Source organism: Salvelinus fontinalis, chromosome 7, assembly GCF_029448725.1.
Source record: "Salvelinus fontinalis isolate EN_2023a chromosome 7, ASM2944872v1, whole genome shotgun sequence".
NCBI classification, from domain to species: domain Eukaryota; kingdom Metazoa; phylum Chordata; class Actinopteri; order Salmoniformes; family Salmonidae; genus Salvelinus; species Salvelinus fontinalis.
This window is the reverse complement of record NC_074671.1, coordinates 21,339,296-21,361,328: the sequence shown is the minus strand read 5'-3', so window position 1 is coordinate 21,361,328 and position 22,033 is coordinate 21,339,296. Positions and strand designations below refer to the sequence as shown.

General features: G+C 43.1%; 1 protein-coding gene across 8 annotated transcripts in view; it reads left to right on the top strand.

The window, feature by feature from the left end:
- The window catches only part of LOC129859197 (receptor-type tyrosine-protein phosphatase mu-like), a 306,071-nt gene that overhangs the window by 458 nt on the left and 283,580 nt on the right, over nt 1-22,033 (top strand). The window lies entirely within an intron of this gene.

Here is a 22,033-nt window from a genome sequence, read left to right as displayed (position 1 = left end):
AACGCATTCCGAAGTTCCTTAGTCTTGAGGGCAGTCCAGTGTCTAACAGTACTACATCCAAGTTTTCTGGCGAAAATCCTGTAAAGTTATAATGTTACTTCCTACGCATTTATTGTTCGACAGAGAAATTCGTTTATGGCTGGTTCGTATACGATTGTTTGATGTCCCTTTGATCAGTAAATAGCTCTAGTGTAAACAGACCGACGTGCCCCATCCCAGCGCATTGGAAACTTTTATAATGTAGTCAGCGCTGTGGTACGCTATTTCACCAAATACACTGTCGCAGAATGCCGAATTGTTCTTCCATTTTGGAGTATGGCTGTACTCTGGCAAAATGGCAATTATTTACATAATTCGGAACCACAATAGTTGTTGAATAGCTGTTAGGTACCCATTGGCAGCTTGTTTTGGAGAGGGAAATGTTCTGTGCGTTACTTGGTTATTCATTTTGTCCTATGCTCCTGATGCTATTAATTTCACGTCCGTTTCAAGTTGGTATACCATATGTTTATTGAATGGAACATTGTCTAATCTACACCAAGGGTGACTGTCAGACTGACACAGACTTGTCTGAAAAGTTTTGAGATCCTTTGAAAGCCTAAGCTTATCAAAGCAAGCCGTTACTTTTTATAGATGCTAATCTATTTTAAGCAAGGGACGTCTAATAATCTAACTTCCTATTCCTGCTTCTTGAAATAGACTAATTCATTTAGCATATAATACCTATATTAATCTAGTGTCAAAAGTGTCATTGGATATTGGCAACATTCCAAAGTGAAGGGCTGGGCAATTGTGAGTGGAGCGCTACATCTACACATGGATTGTTATACAGGTGCTTTGACATGATCTAGATTGCCTGTGTTTTGAATGGAAGAGAGCTGCATTTCGCACGTTTGAACTGTGGCTCATCTGAGCTTCATAGGAGCCATGTAACTATGCATACAGTAGGCAAGCAAACACATCTGTTTTTCCTCAGTCACGCTACAGTTGGCCATGCTTTTCTTGCAGTAGATGTAATAATTAGGCTTAATGCCATGTATGTTCTTTTTAGTTATGCATGGGAGGATGATAGTTGTTTTGTTCAATGTAATGAAGGTCATTTTTGTTTTTGCCTAATGTGGTAGGGAAACTAACTGGCCTATTTATTCTAATTTAAATTCAACACGACTTTATATATCCCATTATGCGCAATTGGAGTACGTTTTCTCACTCACAGTTGTATTCTAATTGATTGAGCCAGCCAAATATCTATTTTTGTAAAGGTTTCCATTTGCCCGGCACAATATTTTGAATTCCATGTAATACAAATGGATAAGTCCACTATTAGACAGTGCGTCCATGCTAGTTAACTACATCAGTAATCAGAGCTTTTTCTGATGTTATGCATGTAAGTAGGCTTCCTACTAGTTTCTTGATTAGATCTGGGACCGCATAACACTATCACTGCCTCTCAATGCCTTTACGTGTAATGCCTGGTGGTGGCAGCATTGTACATACCGCCACACAATGGCTCTCTTGAGATTCAGGATTTGGTCCGCAACCTCACCAAATAACTTTTTCCACCGCCATCCATATTAAAAAGCACAAACAGTCAAATATTTGTTAAACAAAGAATGATTTTATAATGGAATGTAAATAACCATTTTTGTTTACTTGCCAATCAGGGAGTACAAAACCAGCAGTGGAATTACAAATGCAAATTAAGTGATCCTTTTTTAATTTAATGTACGTAATAGTTGTTGTTCTCCCAAAACGTTCAGTAATTGCAATCACATTCCACACATTTATTCCTGATCCTAGCACTGATATTGGTGGCAACCATGCAAGGAGAGATTCATTTAAGGCGGTTGCATTCCCTGCTTGCATCAGTTAGTTATCCATGAAAAGTTAGACATACCACACGTCACTTTTGTAGAAGCCCATAGACATGCACTGAGTGATACACAGTAGACACAGATGGTTCAATGTTCAGTTTGGCAGTTAGTTCGAGCTGTCAAGGCAAACACTATATCATCAAAATATGTTTCTTGAAGTGAAGCCTGAATGGTTATTCTCTTGCTTTGCTGGAAGTAGGGCTAAATTGTTAGATTAATAATAATTTATAGTTTGTGCCCTTGACTGAGCTTTGTGTGTTTGGACACTACACAGGGCCTGGCTGGAGTAAGTTTTCTGTAATGGACATTGTGTCTTGTGTGACCAATTTACCCAGGATATCCCCTGGCTCTCCCAGATGGATGGATACCCCTGTGCTGTTTCTTCCGCCCATTCACTGCTATAAATATATTTTTGTCGAGCTGCAGACCTTTGGTACATGCTGTATAATGTTCATTGTTCTTCTTGCTTGGACTCGGCCACACAGCCTTTCTGTTGACTGTTGCTGTGCCTCTTTCAACAATCCACTTTCAAATGATTTGCCTTGTCTTTTAAGACTGACTCCCAGCAGACAAAGTATAACCAGTCAAATAGCTTGCTATAGAAACTGTAGAGTTACTGGTTCTTCATGTCGCCACATACAACCCAGACTGATGGAGCTTTGCTGGGATATCTGCACCAGTGGAGAATGAAATTAAAATCTCCACCCTCATCCCAAGATGGAAGAGTTGCCCTAATAATGATAACACACCGTCAATAATTAACTGGGATTATTAATGTCCACTATTGCGTTTCAGTCATACACACCTAGCTAACCTGACACAAAGAAAGTCTTCCATGAAATTGCAACCCCCCCCCCCCCCCCCCCCCTCACCCCAAACAATTTTGCCTTAAAGCTATTTGGCTTTTGTGTTGTTTTTTTTAGCATCTTTCTGATACTTGCTGAAGGCCTAGTGATGAATTCCAGTCTGCCTCGCTGTATTTGTTGTGGCTGTGCATGGCAAACATTTCTAGCATTCTCCGACTCTGCGTGCTCTGTTTTTTTTTCTCCACAGTCCACCACCCACTCGGAACTAGCTTTGCTGATAATCCTGGTAGCAGGGTCAGGGCTTGACATTAACTTTTTTTAATCACTTGTCCTTCATATTTTTATTTTTTTTTACTCTCCGAAAGCTGAAGTCACTTGTCCAAACAATAAAAAAGGTCTGTAAAACCTTATTCCAAAAGGGTGACTGATTTTCTGTGCTTGCCCATAGACTGTAATTTTGCTCACATGCTATGGGAGGGATGAGAGGAATCATTACATGACAAAATATGTTTAGTGGAGACACATTTTTTTTTAATGGCCTATTCCACGCTGGTGGAGCTCTGGCAAGAAAGACAGGCTTAGGCTACTACACTGTCTGTGTGTGCTGGAGCACGCAGAAGGAGAGAGTGACAGTCAACGAGCCTCATGTCTTGTGATGGGTAGTAAATCATCATGGGCTGCTAACTTGTTTTTCCAACCACTCCACACATTTCTTGTTAACAAAACTATAGTTTTGGCAAGTCGATTAGAACATCTACTTTGTGCATGACATAAGTAATTTTTCCAAAAATTGTTTACAGACTATTTCACTTATAACTCACTATCACAATTCCAGTGGGTCAGAAGTTTACATACACTAAGTTGACTGTGCCTTTTAAACAGCTTGGAAAATTCCAGAAAATTATGTCATGGCTTTAGAAGCTTCTGATAGGCTAATTGACATAATTTGAGTCAATTGGAGGTGTACCTGTGGATGTATTTCAAGGCCTACCTTCAAACTCAGTCTCTCTTTGCTTGACATCATGGGAAAATCAAAAGAAATCAGCCAAGACCTCAGATTTTTTTTTGTAGACCTCCACAAGTCTGGTTCATCCTTGAGAGCAATTTCCAAACACCTGCATGTACCACGTTCATCTGGACAAACAATAGTACGCAAGTATAAACTTCATGGGACCACGCAGCCGTCATACCGCTCAGGAAGGAGACAGGTTCTGTCTCCTAGAGATGAACGTACTTTGGTGCAAAAAGTGCAAATCAATCCCAGGACAACTGCACATGAGGACAAAGATAATACTTTTGTAGAAATGTCCTCTGGTCTGATGAAATAAAAATAGAACTGTTTGGCTATGATGACCATCGTTATGTTTGGAGAAAAAAGGGGGATGCTTGCAAGCTGAAGAACACCATCCCAACCGTGAAGCACGGGGGTGGCAGCATCATGTTGTGGGGGTGCTTTGCTGCAGGAGGGACTGGTGCACTTCGCAAAATAGATGGCATCATGAGGTGGGAAAATGATGTGGATATATTGAAGCAATATCTCAAGACCTCAGTCAGGAAGTTAAAGCTTGGTCGCAAATGGGTCTTCCAAATGGACAATGAACCCAAGCATACTTCCAAAGTTGTGGCAAAATGGCTTAAGGACAACAAAGTCAAGGTATTGGAGTGGCCATCACAAAGCACTGACCTCAATCCTATAGAAAATATATGTGCAGAACTGAAAAAGCGTGTGCGAGCAAGGTGGCCTACAAACCTGACTCAGTTACACCAGCTCTGTCAGGAGGAATGGGCCAAGATTCACTCAACTTATTGTGGGAAGCTTGTGGAAGGCTACCCAAAACGTTTGACCCAAGTTAAACAATTTAAAGGCAATGCTACCAAATACTAATTGAGTGTATGTAAACTTCTCACCCACTGAGAATGTGATGAAAGAAATAAAACCTGAAAGAAATCATTCTCTCCACTATTATTCTGACATTTCACATTCTTACAATAAAGTGGTGATACTAACTGACCTAAGACAGGGAATTTTTACTAGGATTAAATGACAGGAATTGTGAAACTGAGTTTAAATGTTTTTGGTTAAGGTGTATGTAAACTTCCGACTTCAACTGTAGGTCGCACATTGCTAGATTAATATGGAAATAGGCCTACGCGAACTATGCATCTTTTCATAAGATTTCCTCAGGTGTCTCCTAAGTTTAAATTCATTTTTATTTTTGACATTCGATTTTTCCATCTTGGTATAGTTTGCTCAATTTCACTTCTTGTCATTCAAAATAAATCTGTGATTGAGAATAGCATAGACTCCGAATTTCATAATTATTCCCATTTTTTAAAAGCTTCAACTTTGGGACATTTAAACACTTATTTTTTTTGAATAGTTTGGAAAATACTCTTAACTTTAATTTGTCTTTAATGCTTTTATGATATTTCAATCAGTAGGATTAGGCTTTTTGGTTGTTTGGTTTGCAAGGATGGATTTGTGTTTTTTTTAATTCAGCCTTGTGTGCATGCATCATTTCACTTTTAATGCTTTGCTCAACTGTAAGGTTTTTCAAATTTCGCAACAGATTTTTATATTTTATATCGCTCTTATTTTTATCTTAAGCCTACCATGTTTTTGGGTTATTCAAAAACACCTTAAACTTTTGATCATGAAATAGTGCATCAGGAGAACTCTAGCATGTATTAACCTGAAATTGGCTTAATATGCCAAGTCATATTCATATGAAATGTAGAGAAACTATAACATTTAGGCTTCTATAACAATAAGTCACCGGAGTGTCTGCTATAAAAGTAGACTTTGGCTATAGGCCCAGGTCATTTGAGAGAAGAAAAAAATACTAATACTATTCTGACCAGATATTTTGTTAGACTTTTAGCTCATTGTTCTTTTGCTGTATGTATGTGTGTGTGTGTGTGTGTGTGTGTGTGTGTGTGTGTGTGTGTGTATGTAAAATAAATATATATATATATATATATATATAAATAAATAGGCCAGGGATCATCAACTAGATTCAGCCACGGGTCATTTTTATTTATTTAAAATAATTGTTTGCTTGAGTGGATGGTCAGGGGGCTGGAACATAATTACAAATCATTTGTAGACTTCAAATTGACTGCAAGAAGTCCAAACGGATATGATATTTAGCTAAAACATAATAATTTCAGACCTTTCTTACATTTGTATATGATCACATGTCTGTTATGCATGAGAATACTTGAGAACAGATTTCCCCAATTAAAATTACTTGGAGCTGATTTCCTGGTGTTTTTAGTCTTTCTTATGTCCAACAATGAAAATATTAAGTAACTATTTTATTTTATTTTGCTCAGAAAACTTGGGGTGCCAAATAAAACCAACCGCGAGCAGCCAGTTGGGGGAATCCTGAAATATGCTATATCAAATAGGAGTATAGACAATTTACTCAATGTCAGCTATGCACTGCCCTGCTTTGATATTGTGATTTGTGTCATTTTCTTTTCTTTTTACTTCGGACAACCAAAATATATAATCTGGTTGTCCGACCTTTTTACTCTTTTTTTTATTTATTTTTTAACTTTCCCCGGACAAGCCTTAATGTCGAGGACTGTGGGTCGTGTTCATTAGTGCACACTGCAGAACAATAAAAACATGCTTGTTTTGGTTAAGTTCAGCTTTCTCATTTAATTCTGTTTTCTTCAATTTTTGTGCCTAATGAACACTACCCGGCTAGAGGAGTCTATTTGCCGGACATTGCCCAGGAAGGCCTGGACCAGCCAATGTTGTGGTTTAAAGTGCACAGGTATAGACAGTATAATTACCTGTTAGAAGAGATGCTGAGCAAACAGGGCCCCCTCTAATTAAACTTAGCTCTTCTGGAGACAGAGGGGGGACACGGGGAAAGGCTGGATAACTCCTGAATCAGCCAGCACCGACATACAGTGAGGGCAATAGGGAGACCAGGTGGTCCAGTCAGCGTCTTGCGCTGTACACCACTGTCAGGTTTAACCAACCGCTGAGACTAAAAGAAGCTCTCGTATGATTACATATTCATTATTCCGATGGATAAAGGTGTTTACCGAATCTCGCTAGAGGCCTTTCTAGGTGACTGTGTCAGTCTAAGCACTCAGGAAAACAACTAATTAATTCACCAAGGACCACCCCTGCCCCACTTCCAAGCCAACAGCATAGGACTTCTACTATTACTAGGATGTTGTTACGTACTGTAGGCTGGGTATAGGCTGTCCTCAGGAGTGTGTGTTTTTGTGTTTTGTTTTTTTCCTGCTTCCTTGCATGTTGTTTTTCTGGAAGAGGAACCAGGTTACAGGAAGGGTGGCAGGTTAGTACACTGCTGCAGTTCCTCTTCTCTGTGTCCCTGCCTTGCATATATGAGAATATGACCACAGGCAAATCTCTCCATTACTGTGATCCTGCATCTGTGGCACTCTGTGGAGTCGTCATTATGGGTCATTAACAGTTTTGGGCCAGGGTGTTCTTCTCAGTCATGTTCTTCTCCTCTGCCCCCCCCCCCCCCCCCCCCCTGCTCTAATTTGTGACCAAAAGTCATTGTTGCTCCTAAAGGAAGTTTGAGAAACAACCTCCCTTTCCGACCAGGAGTTTGTTTTCTGAAGGAAAGGAGGCCCACGTCGGCTTTAGCGTGGCCTTTCACAGAGCTGCAGTGAAAACGACAACATCAGGGAATGATTCGCAGTGTAGGGGATCATCATAGTTTCTCTACTGCTGCGGAATCATTGGAGCTCCCTGAACCCTCCCCAGAAAACAACTTGTTTCTTGGAGTCATTTTTATTCCCATGTATTGTGTTATTTTTAATAGTTGCCAAACCCTGATGCCCAGCACTAATCCCCATTTATTTCTGTCTCCGCTAAATGGGGAAGGTATAAATATTTGCTCAGAACGCAAGGACCATGTAGTGACAATTTATACATTTATTTTTTATCATGTTTTAATTATTTCCCTTTTCACTTACTCCGCTGGTATTTATTGCAAAGCAAACAGAAGGGATTTTTTTTTTAAATTAATCTTTGTTAGTCATTTTAATTGGGGACGTTAAAAGGGGCAGCATTGCGTACCGGCTGGTCTTTAGCTCTGCAGCGTGATGAACTGTTTGGATGTTGACTGCTGAAATTTGCGGCTTAGCGTTGCTTTTCAAACTGAATTCCACCCCATTAGCAGAAGTTTGTCACATTCATCATCCCATTTGTCCTGGGTTCTCTCCATGTCTGAAAGACTTAATCAGCCATCTTGTCAATGGTAAAGAGACACCGATTAGAGTGAGACTGATGGAAAATGACAAGATGGAACTAAATAGCAAGTTGTGTGTGGCCTTTATGTTTTACCCTAGATCTCCCAGCTTTTTTCTCTCATACATTTTTTTGGAAAATATTAAAAAAATGTTGCTCCATATTAAGTTTGAAAATCTCCATGCCTTTTTGCCACAGAGCAGCCTTTTTGAAGTGTTTGACCTCTGTCCTAGTGTCAAACCCAAATCAAATGACTTTAATAGCTCACAGCCTAGTCTCAAGGCCTTCGTCTTAAGCCAATTTAGGTTTACTCTGTGTTGGGCTGAGTGCTACGGCCCTGAGCAGGGTGAGACTGGCTCAAGGAGGAACATTTTAATGGTATTAATGGTCCCATCAGCATGTGGTCACATTGAAACTGTCAGCTCTCAGGGGCCCACTGGAAACACCAACAGGGGGAGAGAAAAAAAGCTGTGAAACCAAAACCAGGCAAAAACAGCTCTTGTAGTAGAAGCTTGTTGATGTCGTGTTAGGTCTTTACTTGAGGTTTTAGCAATTTAAATAACCAGCTTTAATGCGTGTAGCCCCCCCCCCCCCCCCCCCCCCCTGGCGAATAACCTCTTATTTTAGTGAGCATGCAACTGTGCCAGAGCTCCGACTATATTAACACGAGGCGTTGTTAAACACAGTTTATTGGAATCCAGGACTAGACGCTCTCTGTTCTCGGTCTTAGCCGTCACCCTAATTATTTTTTCCACCAACCCTGCGACAGCAGCAAAATCTTCCCCAAATATAGATAATGAAAGGATTTAAAGAAGAAACGACTCGTATGAAAAGCAGTCAAAGCTCCGCTACTAGTTGTGATGCGTTTTACAGTTGATCTTAAAGTCGCACCAAGCCACTGGAGGGGCCCGCATGTCTTCAAGTGGTCGGAGAACTTCTACAAATCAGATTTAGAGGAGGCTTAAAAACCCTAGCACGATAGGGGAGAGGTGTTCTGCGAACAGACGCCACAAGGGGAACATTGAGGTAAGAGCTTGCTGAATGTGCAAGTACAATCTTAGAGGGATTAATCGATATGAGGGTCACCGGCTCGCTGTATTAAATAATGTTGTCTTTCAGTCGCACACAAACCGTCCTAATCCTATAGCCGCCAGCTCTGTCTCAACACATGGTGGACAGATATTAAAACAGGCCAATATTAAATCCAGGCCAGCACAAAACAATAAGCCAAGGGAAAATGATACGGCTTAAGAATACACCCGGCAATCAGACAGACCTCTCTCCACAGGTCAGAGGAATTAAGGGGTCATCTAAATTATAATCTCGCAAAGAAGGGGGGGGGCTCCAACAAAAACTCTTCAGCTGTAGCCTCCTCACCGAAGGATTGTGATGAATTAGCATTGTGTTTAAGATGCAGATTTAACATTTACTGGAACACGCTGAAATATGCACATATCACATTAGATTTCTCAGCGGTATGTACTTTCCTCACTCCAAGTTGAGTGGATTCCACACAGTGTAGGAAGGCCTCTGGAAATTCTCTAAAATCTTGAAATATGTTTTCAAAGGAGTGGAATGTAAATATTTTATTGGGGTATTATAATTCCATCTTTATCATAATTATCATAACAGCTGTCCTTGGAGCTTGTCCACGAGTGCTGCTGTGCTTTATTATAATATCTGTGTGAGTTAAAGTGAGGGAGATGAAACAGAAAGCCATTAAACACCACAGGCATTAATGGGGAGAAGTGGTTAGGGAATTGGATATGTGAACAGCAGCACGCTGCCCGAAGGGGACAGAACTGCTCTCTTTATCCCCGGGAAAGGTACTTAACCTATATTGCAACTGTAAATATTCATAAGTGGGTAATACGTAAAATGTGGAGTTAGACTCAATACATATCTAACATTAACCTAAAGGAAATGGAGTATGAAATGAAGTCACTTTAAAGTGACATCAATCTTGTGACTGTGGGTTTGGGGCCTATCTCCCTGCGTGTATTTATTTACATGTGGTCGAGATTTGGTGTTGGTGTCATTTCTGAGTCTGTTTATGAGTGTGGTGAGTTTTTGGGTCAGTGTCTGCCCTGCTCCTGTCCTCCACGTGTAGCTGTAAGTATTTCTGGAAATAATGAAGTGGTTACCCCGGGGTGGCGGCAGCAGCTCCTTTACCTTCCCATATTTCATCCAGGCTCTGATTGATGAGGTTCTATATGTATGTCATCCGTTTAGATGGGGGAGAAAGTGAGGGGCACATTTTTCAAGAAACATCCGAGTCCGACAAGCCCCCAGTGGGTTGTGCAATGTTAAGTGAGGTTAACAGAACGCTTAAAATTAGAGCAGTGTGAGCCTTATAGGGGCTAAACTAGTTATGAAGTTGGGCAAAGAGCAAAACCAAAGCAGACCAGGTTTCTTGAAGAGATGGCATGTGTTTTCTGTTGCAAATGGGAAGGTAGGCTGTAGCTTCCTATTGATTGATGGACACTCTATGGGCAATCTTCCAGAAAAAGGATCTTTGCTTTTGTGTTTTTACACACTTCACTTACTAATCAGGGTTGGAGCAGTGCTATAGATGCAGACTTTAGTATGAAAATGCTTTTCCAAATATCCATATGGGTTCCAGCTGTACACCCTCAAAGAAAACAAAGAATGATGGATAGGAGAACTTGTGTATCCCACTAGTAGCAGCACTGCTAGATTCTGGACAGCTAGGCTCCTGTGGTGAAGTGGAAGGGTTTTACATTTTAAGATTCTGGATTTTCCCTTCTTAGACCCAACAAATTGATGGCAACCTAGTCCCAACAAAGCATTGTTCTTCCAGCAGATTTCCCCAATAGAAGTTTATGCCTCCATGATAACCAACCCAGCTCCGCCACCAGTGCATTACCTCGCTGGTAGCTCCACGAGGTTCACTGAGAAAGCACGAAATAAGCCCCCCCAAAAGAAGATAAACGAGGCAAATCTCAAATGGACAAAATCCAATTGAATCCAATTTGGCCAAATCCTTGCTGCTTGGTTTTCAGATTGGTCTAAAAACACTGTGTGGCATAGCTCGGCTGATATACCAAAGTCTTGTTTTGTTTTCTTAATCTTCCTCAAGTTTTGCTTTCTAATCCCCCTAATCCTCACACTAAACAGAAAAACAAATTGTCTATACCCAGACAGAAAAAACACAGCTTGTGAAAGTTTTTCTCCAGCCTTTTGTGCAGTAATATCAGAGGAGATGGATGCTCTCTGATGATTCACTAAGACCGACAACTGTTCATATTGTAGGTTGACTCTTTACTGCCAAACTGGGAGATTGGAGGCTGACTGGCTGGCTGGGTAGCACAGCCTTGTACGCAGAAAGACAGACAGGGAGACAGAGGGGTCTTAGATGGTTACATGGACTGCTTTGCAATTGAGATTGGCAGATGGGGAGGCAGGCAGGCCAATAGACAGTCAGCGAGGGGAATAGGGTAGTAGGCAGAGACAGGCAGGCAGGGCTGGTGGCAGGAGGCAGAGCCACGGAGCCCCGGGCCTTTCCAGAGGCACTGCATTAACAGGGACAGAGCTGGTAGGGGTGTGGGTAACATCTCAGAACTACTACTGCTCCTCCAGGACTAACCCCCTCACACCCAGCCCTGCCAAGTCTGCGACACATCAACTCATCTAGGGTGAGCTCTCCAGCATGGAGCCTCTCTCATGGATGTCTTGGTAGAGATGTGGTACTGTGCTTTCACAGGTGTCATCTCACCTTTCAGTGTATTTGTCATGGGGGGGGGTTGCGTTAGACTAGTGGTCTGATTTGCAATCTGGCGTGTCAACAGCTAAATCTGTTCAGAGTTTAGAGCCAGCAGAGAGTGCTGCATTAACAACATTCTGTATCAGAGATAATGTCTTGTCTACTCCAGGGGTAGGTATGTTTCACTGGCTTGGTAATAAAGTGCATAAACTGGGTCATTGACCCCACCCACCCCACCATCCCCTTGCCTGAATTGTTGACACCGCAGCCCCCAAAGAGAACCCAGCAGGCAGCGAACTCTCTCATCCTCACCCGATGCCCATCTAAACCCAGACAGCTCCCAACCCAGCCTTTCCAGACGGGGGGGGGGGGGGGGGGGCGGCATGAGGGGGACAGACTGAGGATTTGTTGTTGCTAGCTTTTGCTAACTCACTAAAACCACTGCGACCTAATAAGCCCGCTCTCTCCTCTGTTCCCCACGACTCCTCTCTAACCATTTTACGGAGCTAAGTGCGCAGCAATCCAGAGGTGATTGGGCGTAATCCTTTAGCATGGGGGAATATTGTGTGTGGAAGTGAGTGCTGCCGAGTGTTGAGATGCAGCAAGGCAAATAATGAAGGCATGTGTTTACCTATAATTCCCTTCACCCAGGGAGATGGATTAGTGCGAACCGAGCGCTTGTTGTCAGATTTCTTAAGTTGCCTTCAAGTATGAAGCCCCCCCCCCCCCCACTGGCCCCCGCGGAGGGTTTTAGTGTGCCGGGCCTGAATAGGGGGTTCTTTCATGCCTAATAGTCCAGAGACTGAGTTTTCGTCCCCCCCGCCCCCTGCCCCGGCAGCCATTATAGCCCTCTTTAGTCACCAGAGGAGAGGCAACATCAAACAGCAGGAATCGCCTCATACTGTATAAGCTCCCGGGCTCCGCCAAGCATTGCACACACATGCTACTTTTCAACTGGAACACCGGTGTTACACTAGTGTATACAACCCTTATGTTATACTAGGAACATTGCTTCCATAGCTAGGGCTGACAGTGAGGACTTGTGGATAGGGCTGTTACGGTGACGAGAGCCAGCTGCTCATAGCTGGTTGATGCATTGAATGAGAAGTGTTCCTATAAGCCCATGTTGCGCAACATTTCTATAGGCTCTACAATTGCGTGAGAGAACAGCGGTTTGATGGCCTCTATCAGCTTTCAATAGGCTAGGAGTACTATATTGATTTCTTAATATTAAAGACATTGCTTTGCTTTACAACCGGAGTAGCCTACCTGGCTGGCATGACAATGAACCGTGGGAAAAGCGTCCTCCATTCGCTATTCAAGTGCAAACGGATGTCTTTTCGGGCATGTTAATGGCCCATTCAAAATCCAAAACAAATTTCACACACATTATTTAGTATATGTAAAGACAAGATTAAATTGAGAATAGTCTGAGTAAGAATATTATCACTGGTGAATGATGCCCAGCATGTGCAGTCTAAGGCAAGAAACAGTGCATGCAACTTTTTCAAATCATAGTCGCATACATCATGTACTGTAGCCAAGCCCATAGGCCTATATGTGTTGAAAAGGTTCGCATCACAACTGAAGTGGCCAAATAACTCTAAGAGTAGCTAATGCTGGGCGATATGGCCGAAATATCATATCACACTATTTTTCATCTTTTTTACAGTATTTTATGTTTTGAATAACACAAGTTATAAATTTGCTGTATGAGTAATGTGTGACCCTAGGGTGGCAACACATACATTCTAACATAAGGATGACTGAATATGCTTTTCTGTTCTTCTGAAATAGTCTACATTTTCTTAATATCATAAAGTTTCTTTAGACCTGCCTAAAATAAATTATGGATTTATTGTGATGGTGTAGGCTAAAGGTAATGGATTTATTAGAGATTTTAAAATGTAGATGTTTCAAAGGTATCAGTGGCTTGTAGGCTATGCGTGGAAGCCTGGTGATGCTAAACGTGAATGTTAATTAAGTCAATTACCGTGAGACCAGCAGATATTTGCATGACATTTACCGGCTGACAAAATTTCATGACAGCCACTGCCCCACTTGTGAAGAGCAGAATCAACAACCTCTGCATAATCCAAAGTTGCTTTGTGAGGTGTTAAAGTTCACAGTTAGCTATTGTTATGTAAATGCCAGCTGAAAAGTACCAGTGGCCTGGCTTTAGCCCCAAGTGAGAGTAGGTTCACTGGAGCCATGGCCCGGCGAGAAACGGGTGCCAGCCTGTGTATTTTTATTTTATTTAACCTTTTATTTAACTAGGCAAGTCAGTTAAGAAGAAATTCTTATTTACAATGACGGCCTTGTTCAGGGGTAGAACGCCAGATTCGATCTAGCAACCTTTCGGTTACTGACCCAATGCTCTAACCGCTAGGCTACCTGCCGCCCCAATAGGAACAGAAAAGTTTGATCTTTTGGGGTAAAACACTGAGGTAAATCCTGAATGGAAATGCGCCAACAGACAAACCAGTACATATTAACACTTTTAATAAACACACGCAGGCACATATCGATGCACTGCACACTCAAGCACAATCTGCCCCATACATTATTCAGGGAACTCTGGCGGAATGTGACAAACATTTCACCCACCCTCTGCTCCAACCCCCCGCCCCCTCAATCCTCATTCTCACCCCCACCCCTCTCGCACTAGGATACAGCAGTACAACACATTCCACCCAGCTCAACCCCAACCCCCACATCTCCCTGGGACCATTTACTCCCCCATAACCCTGTGTGCCCCTCCATCCACCTGCAGGCCCGCTACCTCCAGCTGAAGTGTGTGTGTGTGTGTGTGTGTGGTATTCTGTCTCTCTGTGACCGCCGATAACTAATCGTACATTTTTTTTTACCCCTTTTTCGTGATATCCAATTGGTAGTTAGTCTTGTCTCATTGCTGCAACTCCCGTACCGACTCGGGAGAGGCGAAGGTCGAGAGCCGTGCGTCCTCCAAAACACGACCCTGCCAAACCACACTGCTTCTTGACACACTGCTCGCTTAACCCGGAAGCCAGCAGTACCAATGTGTCGGAAGAAACACTGTACACCTGTCGACCGTGCAATGCGCCCGGCCTGCCACACTGCAATGCAGTGCCTTAGTTCGCTGCGCCACTCAGGAGGCCCAACTTGAGAACAAAGTTGACGAAAAATGCAAAAATGCCAATGTATAAAAATATGCTTCAAATGAAAACCGAGATGACTGCATTACAATATAAACAGTAGGCCATAGGCCTATTTCAATCATATTGGAATGAGTTTCAAGTTCAATCAAGTTCTGTTTTGCTACTTGTAGGCTACTGTCTGTGATTTGTCTCAATATATTTCATGTGTAGCCTAACGTGCGCAAATCTGTGATTTAGTGCATTTTTATTTGGTAAGCATTAGAATAAGCCCCTCAATATTTGCAGCCGTAGGTGCTATTAATCTCTCTAGGAGCTGATCCATTATCAGTATTGTAAAATATTTCTAGTGTGAAGGAAAGCTGTTGAGAAAGCTGATTAGAGAGCAGCACTCCCATTCTTTCAATCCTGTCAGTATCGACACATGGTCCAACGATACACTTGGCAACTGTTCTTTCTGCGTAATGTTTTGGGAAACACATGTTACATCGTTGGTCGTTGTAGGAAAGATGCATTGTTAAATTCAATCGGGAAACTGGGCCCTGTTTGCTAAAATTCGAATAGTTCGGCTAATTTCAGTTTGTGACAAAAGAAACAAACGAGTGTAGAGAATCATTGTACCATCTGAACCACTGTGAAATATATTTTCAATAACCAAAAGTATTGTATTTTCAGCTGTTTGAAGCTGGTGTACAAAACTGAAAGCAAAATGCTGTAAAACGTAGAATAGAAATAGCGCACATAGAACATAACTACTGCTTCTTAGACTTGCTTTCAAGTCACTTTTCTGTGCATTTGGTCAGGCTGCTCAAAAAGTTACATCTAGTATTTCAGCTTTAAAGCTCTTAGCAAGGTGCAAAGACCTAGACACTGATAGGCTCTCCCCACCTGGCCCTTTCTTCCCGCTCTAGTAAAGGAGAGGAGGAATCAAAATCCTATTTTTCTTCTCCTTTTGCCGATCATTTCCCCTCCATCTAAATCCTGCTCTTAAGCTCCCGGGTGGTGGGGGAAAAAAGCCCAGACGGCCTGCTCTCTCTTTCACCTGAATGTCATGAGACCTTAGAACCCCTCCCCCTTCTCACAGGGAGGTGGGCGTGTTTTCCTACAGACCTTAGGCTTGATGTGATCCCAGTGGCATTAGGACTATGGATGTTTCTTGATGTCTCACTTTTCCAGTGTAAACGTAGTAATCTTCCCACTCTCCTGACACTTTGTGGAATGTTGAGTATGAGGGAAAATAATCCTTGAAATACCACTTCAGAGAATGTGAAGGGTTATATAATAAATGTTTATGGTGGTAAACTCATATATAATGTCTGTCTATAAGTTTATTGGGCGTACAAGTAGACGGTGAGCAATTGGTAATCATGTCGTCCCTGAATCTGTGTATCCTGAAATAACCTCTTGAAAAGCCACTGATATGCTGTCTGCATCTCAGAAAATGCAATCACTTTGGTTAGTTTCCTTAACTTTTCCTCCATGTCTGTTTAGATGCAGGCAGCTGAACACTCCTTCTCCCACTCAGATCTCCCAACCACAGATAGCTTTCCTATTATATACTACACTGACTGTAGCTTTTAAAACAGATGCGCGAGTCTTCGGGGAGAATACGCTGACGCCTTAATGAAACTGTGCCACGACTAATTGCTGCCAGGGGGCCGGCGGGTACCCTGGGAGAGGCTGTCACCATGCCACATTGAGTGGCAGCAGACAATGGCACTGCCACTTCCTGAGTCCCCACAACCCGTCATCTCTAATTGTCCCCCTTTATGAAGCTCTGTGTGGTGTGGTAGGGGCAGGTCGACGAGAGGCTGCCCAAGGGCACAGGCCCCGCTTTTTCACGGGGCTTGTCCCCGCTGTCGCCCGCGCCTCCAGCCCCGCCCTCTCCATCCCTGAGTCACAGTGGAAGACATTTTCGCAGACCACCATGTCTTCCTGACACATAAATTGCCAAGGGGACGCGTGGCATCGAGAGAATGACAGTATGGCACTTATGCTGCCCGCTGCACACAGAAGAAAGAAAGGGCTCCGAAAGAGAAGAGCAGTGTTTTGAGAGTTAATTTTGCCCTTCCGTTTGTGGGAATATAATAATGGACAGGTCTGTTATTCCTGTTGCAGTATGAAGTGCTGCAACACTAGAAGATTATGAGGACTATTGAGGAGGAAACTGGTTCTGTTCTACCTATCTGCTTGAGCAAGTGCGGTCATACAGGTGCCCCCTTCCCCTGAGTCAATACTCTCTCTACATACCTGTTGAATAGCGTGCCTTGTATTGATTTATCCCCGCCGAGTACAAGCTCCCAACATATTGGCCTGTGTTTGGAGCGCTATGCTACAGAGAGCATTCACTCACTGAGAAGCCTAATTTCTGGCCGGTTAGATGGGAGATGTTCTATTCTGCATTTTATTAAAACCTGAGATCTGGAAGGGTCTGCTACGTAGGCCTAGTAGCACAGACGTGTGTGTGTGTGTGGGCTCAGTTGGTAGAGCACAGTGTTTACAACGCCAGGATTGTGGGTTCGTTTCCCACGGGACTAGTACGACAATGTATGCAGTCACTACTGTAAGTCAGTCTGGATAAGAGCGTCTGCTAAATGACGTAAATGCAAAAAAATCAATTGTATGTGGGGGTAATAGCGATCTGACTCTAAGAAACAGAGATCGGTAATCTCGGAGCACATTCTCCTCTCCTGGCTTCTCGACTGCTTCTGTCTGACTCAGCTCCCCAATCAGAGGCCTCCGTTCTCTTTATCTCCCTCAGCCTTCATGTCAGTCAGCGACTCCAACTTCACAACCACTCCTCCCGCGCTCTTTCCTTCTATAGATCTTTAACCTTTCTTCCCTGGCACAAAGAGTACTGACCTTTACCCCTCTGTCTCTTTCCTTTCCCCCTCTCTCTTTACCTCCCGTAAGACCCAGAGGTTGTCACAACATGGGCCTTCGTCGTCCGACAACATTGTTTACCCCCGGCCAACCCCGTTCCAACGATATTCACGATACCAGACGTGTTCTCAGTGGATCCACGGGGGAGGAGACCTTTGGGCTGCGGTGCTGCCAGGGTAGAGGTCTTTAGTGTGTCTGTTTCCCCCCCCCATTCCCTCTGCCTGCTGGAGGCTAGTGATGACCTTCTCCTAGCTGCTACAGCAGGGGAATATCACTGCTTTCACCCCCTCCAAACAAAGCGGGAGATTGTAGACTCCACACCGCACCCCGGTCTTCATCAGGGGAGTCAGAGGTGTCAGCCATGACCTTTTCTGGACGGGGTGTGTGTGTGCACATTCACGTAATGCATTCCCACCTGGTGTGTGCCTGGCAGGGTCAGATGCCCTACACACACACACACACACACACACACACACACACACACACACACACACACACACACACACACACACACACACACACACACACACACCTTTTGATCTTTAGAGCGGGGGCATTCAGATCCATCCTCTGGCGTCACAGTGGATATGTATTGACACGCCACACGTGACACATTTAGTCAGCCAACATTCCCCTGTTGAGTGGTGTGAATATGTACATGACTATTGAAGCACAGCTTGTTAGACCCATTTTACAGCAGTCGCTGCTGCTGCATGGCTAGACTAAAAGACTTTCCTCCTGCGGGAGGGGGGATATGTGTGTGTTCGTGTGAGACAGTTCCTGTGACGTCTCTGGCTGCTCTTGTCATAGTTTCCAGCCACACAGGAAGTAGCAGGGGGAGAGGGCAGGTGTGCCCGCTGATTGGCCCATCCTGCGTTCCCTGGTGAGATCAGTGCGATCTGGTTGAGGGCATGGCCAGGGCAGGGAGAGACACAGGAATCCGGGCCAAAGGAAACAAAGTCATGGCAAACCGCAACGGAGATCACATCGGCCCATGAGCTCACCGGGTGGGAGAGCAGAGGGGTTAACAATCACATTTGGTCTTCTGATTCCACTCCCAGACGTAAACATTTCCCTATTGTTTTATATCTGCTATTCCATTTGATAGAATGACAACATTGGCCATTCATAGAGGCGCAGTAGAATTTAAACTGTTTAAGACTAGTTCAACTTTTAAGGTTTTATTGGTGTCTGTCGCTACTGTCGGTCACCATTGTGCAATGTCTGCTGGGAGTTTGATATTTTATATGTGCAATACCTCCAATTAGGCTTACATCAGAAATATTGAAACCTCTTGTTTTATGTGACTGTACATTTTTCTGCTTTGTGACCTTAATTCGGTGAAGCACTACTGAACTTGAGAAAAAGAGAGCGAGAGACAGAAGGGGGAAAAAAGCTTTAAAGGAAAGGCTATGGGGAGATTTAGTGACAATCTAGTGAGGCACTTAAACATGACACCCAAGTCCCACTGAATCTTATTTCATATCGATTAGGACCTGCCGCAGTCCTCAACTGGTAAAATCCGGGATTTATGATGATTTAGCGCTGTGCTGCTGCTGCAGCAGTTCAAGACTTTAGATGAGCCAGGAGAGAGAGTCTCTTGTTTTGTCTTTCTCACTAAAGTTCTTCTCCTTGTTCTCTCTTATTCTCCCCCCCCCCCCCCCCCCCCCCCCAGTGATCTAGCATCCCCTGAGCATAGAAAAAAAGTGTCCATGTTCGGTAGCAAGATGGCTGAATGGCAAAGAGTACAGTTTGACCAGTGAAGAATGTGTGGAGGAAACATTTAGAGAAACAGCACTATTTCAAGAGGGAGAGAGCATGACTATTCCATCTTGTATGAATGTATTCCTGAAATCCCTTTTGAAACCACAGCCTCCCTCCATCCCACTGCAAGATTTGCTGCAGACCATTAAACCAAAAGGGGCTTAACGCTGTCCAAGGCTCAGTTGTTTTAATTTAGTTTATTTTCTTTCACAAAAGGCTTTAAATAATGAATGAACGCAATGGAGTCAATTATGGAGCTTGTGCTTCATTTGTTTGCTGTATTGATTAACCCTCGCCGGGCCGCTAGTGTACTTGAAGCTGCAGGGACCTAGTGCTTGGTACGTGCAGGGTGGGGGTGGGAACATCTCCCCGTGGGAGGAGGTTCTCCAGCCGTTTATGACAAAGTAGGCCAATGAGTCAGATGGTCCCAGCAGACTGCTCCCTATAAACTGAATAGCGCTTTTTAATCCACCCATCGTTCTCCTACGAGAGGTGTGTGAGGTATGAAAAAACAATCACATCCGTCAATAGGTTGACTGGCCAGCTGTAATATATATATATTTTTTGTATCTTTCTCGTTACTAACATTTGCATGCCGTCATGTCTCCCCAAATCTTTGGAAACGTCAAGATTAAGAATCCCCTACCCCCCCCGGGGAAAGGGTGTGTATTTAAAATATTTTTTAATATTGTTCGCTATTCATGAGAAGCTATTTTCCTTTGATCCTTCTGGGTGTGTAGCATAAAGCCCATTCACAAAGCCGGTCAGGATTAAACCCTCTAGATTTAGTCTGCTTTGCCCAACTATTATCTCCTATCAACAGATATGGGGGGGAAAGCAATTTTCAGAAACTCTCTTAATCTCGAAATTCTTAAGAAGCCCGGGACAGATTTAAAGTTTATCATAAATATTCTTAAAGGGGTGGTCCACCTTTCGTTTGGAGAGATTAAGTGAAAAACACATGGGAGGCCCCTCACCTCCTTATCTCCCTTTAAGACAGGCTCAGAGGAGCCCCGCAACAATGGCTCGCCACACGGCCTGATCCTCTTACAGGAAAGAGCTGACATTACACTCTAACTCTAATTCTACCTCCCCAGTCCTGTAATTTATGTTGAATGGTGTCACATCCCTCCAATAGAGCTCCAGACACTTGTAGAATCTATGCCAAGGTGCATTGAAGCTGTTCTGGCTTGTGGTGGCCCATGCCCTATTAATACACTTTATGTTGGTGTTTTGTTTTATTTTGGCATTTTGTCAGTGAGCTCTTGGGTTTACTTTTAGAATGTTGTGAATGTTTTTATTTGCAGTTGTAAAGAGTTAAAAACCAATGATACAGTTGAAGTCGGAAATTTACATACACTATAATGGTTGGAATCATTAAAACTCATTTTTCAACCACTCCACAAATTTCTTGTTAACAAACTATAGTTTTGGCAAGTTGGTTAGGACATCTACTTTGTGCATGCCACAAGTAATTTTTCCAACAATTGTTTACAGACAGATTATTTCACTTATAATTCACTGTATCACAATTCCAGTGGGTCAGACGTTTACATACACTAAGTTGACTGTGTCTTTAAACAGCTTGGAAAATTCCAGAAATTGATGTCATGGCTTTAGAAGCTTTTGATAGGCTAATTGACATCATTTGAGTCAATTGGGGGTGTACCTGTGGATGTATTTCAAGGCCTACCTTCAAACTCCGTGCCTCTTTGCTTGACATCATGGGAAAATCAAAAGATCAAAAAAAAATTGTAGACCTCCACAAGTCTGGTTTATCCTTGAGAAAAATTTCCAAACGCCTGAAGGTACCACGTTCATCTGTACAAACAATAGTACGCAAGTATAAACATTATGGGACCACGCAGCCATCATACCGCTCAGGAAGGAGACGCGATCTGTCTCCTAGAGATGAACGTACTTTGGGTGTGAAAGTGAAAATCAATCCCAGAACAACAGCAAAGGACCCTGTGAAGATGCTGGAGGAAACGGGTACAAAAGTATCAATATCGACATAACCTGAAAGGCCGCTCAGCAAGGAAGAAGCCACTGCTCCAAAACCGCCATAAAGCCAGACTACGGTTTGCAACTGCACATGGGGACAAAGATCGTACTTTTTGGAGAAATGTCTTCTGGTCTGATGAAATAGAACTGTTTGGTCATAATGACCATCGTTATGTTTGGAGGAAAAAGATCACCATCCCAACCGTGAAGCACGGGGGTGGCAACATCATGTTGTGAGGGTGCTTTGCTGCAGGAGGGACTGGTGCACTTCACAAAATAGATGGCATCATGAGGGAGGAAAATTATGTGGATATATTGAAGCAACGTCTCAAGACATCAGTCAGGAAGTTAAAGCTTGGTCGCAAATGGGTCTTCCAAATGGACAACGACCCCAAGCATACTTTCAAAGTTGTGGAAAAATGGCTTAACTTCTCTGGGATATGTGGGATGGTAGCATCCCACCTAACCAACAGCCAGTGAAATTGCAGGGCGCAAATTCAAAACAACAAATCTCATAATTAAAATTCCTCAAGCATACAACTATTATACACCATTTTAAAGATAAACTTCTCGTTAATCCAGCCAAAGTGTCTGATTTT